The sequence below is a fragment of the Sinocyclocheilus rhinocerous genome, unplaced genomic scaffold (genome assembly GCF_001515625.1).
Source record: "Sinocyclocheilus rhinocerous isolate Xijiao unplaced genomic scaffold, SAMN03320098_v1.1 scaffold47156, whole genome shotgun sequence".
NCBI classification, from domain to species: Eukaryota; Metazoa; Chordata; class Actinopteri; order Cypriniformes; family Cyprinidae; genus Sinocyclocheilus; species Sinocyclocheilus rhinocerous.
Genome location: NW_015670668.1, coordinates 1 through 2316, shown reverse-complemented (window position 1 = coordinate 2316; position 2316 = coordinate 1). Strand labels below are relative to the sequence as shown.

Sequence of the window (2316 nt, the reverse complement as noted above, 5' to 3'; positions counted from 1 at the left end):
GATTAATTATTCATATTTCCCCATGAGCTGATTCGCTACAGAACGTTGTAGCGACGTGGTTAGCTGGTCTCCAGATAACTTTTCAGATTATTGCATTACATGTGTTTGTCTTTAAGATGTATACTATTTGGATATAATATGGAAAATACTTTGAATTTATCAAACATTTTAAATGATGGCATGATTTATTGTATTTGTAGAGATATAGATATATAAAATATTTGCCATCAAAAGGACAAAACAACAACCAAATATTTTGCTTAGCAAATGGATTTAATTTATGTTTGTTAATAACACAGATTTATTGAAAGAGGGCACGAGACAAATGTGAAAATTTAAAGTCGGCATGAAACGGAAGTTAGGGTTGTATTTTTCCCCCTATCGTGACGTATATCTGAGTGAAATGGATTTTGAAGTTAGAAAAAAATGCAGGGCGGGACTTGATTTCGTCCATCAGGGAACTGATTGGATCGTTGTGAATTGGGCGTTGCCATTAAAATGGAGGCAGATCTGAAGTTAAGTCTGATCTGCTAGTTAATTAGTTTTACTAACCTTCACATTCGTTGACACTCCAACTGTGTACACAGAGGGGACAGCTGTGTCAGACAAAAGCAGATTTTGAACTAATCCCATTTAATTTCACTTCAAATTCTTCTTCAAGATCCTCTGTAAAATGTCTTGCACACAAGCGTGAATTCGCGTTTATCCCTCCTCCTTCAAAGTGTAAAAATTCAAGCCATGGGGGCAGAGAGGGTTCTTTCGGGATAGGGAAGAGGACATGTGGAGAAGTACAACCAAAAATGCACCTCACCACCATGATGTCGATCGCTGATTGCTAATTGCTGCGATCTTTTCAATTACAGGAGAGAGAGGCAGAAACTAGTCCACGATAACCACGCCCTCGTGGCATAGCTTGTGACCGGAAGACAGGAGCGGTAGTTTCGAGGTGGGGGAGGGGGTTGACTTTTTTGATTAATGATTATGAGGGTATATGAATTTTTTTTAAAATAATGAAGTGCACAGATAAATTATTTATAAGAAACACTACAATATTTCCTCAAACAATAAGAAGTATCAATTTTGATTTCATGGTGACTTTAAACCTGCGCGCAACGGATGGTCTGACTGCAGGAGCGCACGCGTGTGCGCGTCATTTTGTTAACGGTCAACTTCCAGCAGACGGACACGGAGGAAAAGGTAAGCGCTGTAAATCAACTTTTATTCATAGTTTTTGGCCATATAAGGTTAGATGTCACATAAGATGAGTAATGTTTTGTATTTTTGTAGGTTTAATAAATTAATTTAATAAATAAATGCCCTGTTTGGTTAATTAGCGCACAACAGTCTCCCATATGAGGCGGTCTAAGGTAAAATCCTGAGGTAAAATGTTATTCCTCCTTTTAGTTATTTGAAATGTAACCTCTTAACATGATAAACTATACAGCAATCACTTTAAAATCCTTTAAACTTTGACCGTAGTAGTTTGTTTGACTACCTGTGTCTCCCACTTGATCCATGATGCTCATGCTAGTCATAAACTTACATATAAACGTTGTATAAACTGTTTAATTAGACAGGTGCTGCCGAAATCACTTTTCCAGCTTTCCCCCTCAAGCCACAGGCATGTAAATTGTGTCATTTGCTCGTTATTAATATTAATGTTGTTTTTCACATGCATGCTTTTTGTGCTAGTGACGTTTCATTCGCAAATACATTTGATACTTTAGTTTTAACAAATTTTTAATAAACAAATGGTTCACTTCCATTCGTTCGCTCCTGACTGCCAGTGAACCAGTTAAGTCAATGATTCAGTAGGTTGCTTATAAGAAAAGATGCTCATTTGTCGCCATCTGCTAGTTCATTGCTGTAAAATTAACACAAGTTCCCTTTCGATTCGTTCACTGTGACATTGCATTACTACTGTATGCTTATGGGGGAAACCCTTCCTCCAAATACTAGTGAAGCCTTATTGAATCACGCCAATGAAACTGGCCAATGGCATTCAAGCGCGCGAAATATGAGGGGCTTCCCACTCTATATAAGGCAACGTTTGTACGTCATCCATTCATAATCTTTTCCTTCAGCCAGCCTTCCACGAGAAACGAGAAGCCTATCAACAAGAGTACTCACTGTGATCTACACGCTGCAGCGGACACGCCTTCTCTCCCCTGCTGTGCTCCAGTGAGCTTCGGACAAGGATAACCTCTAGCAATTGCCTCTCCTGCACGGAGCCAATCAAAGTCTCCGATGGTCACGAATTGTGCATCTTCTGCCTGGGTCGCGCCCACGCAGAGGCAGCGCTTGGGGGGTCGGATT

General features: G+C 39.6%; 1 long non-coding RNA gene across 1 annotated transcript; it reads right to left on the bottom strand.

Moving 5' to 3' along the window:
- Positions 1 to 831: 831 nt before the first annotated feature.
- Positions 832 to 2004, bottom strand: LOC107734334 (uncharacterized). Its single transcript, XR_001639084.1, has 3 exons — positions 1942 to 2004; positions 1880 to 1886; positions 832 to 842 (listed from the first exon to the last, which is right to left on the bottom strand). It is a non-coding gene; the product is annotated as an uncharacterized LOC107734334 (long non-coding RNA).
- Between the last annotated feature and the right edge of the window lie 312 nt (positions 2005 to 2316).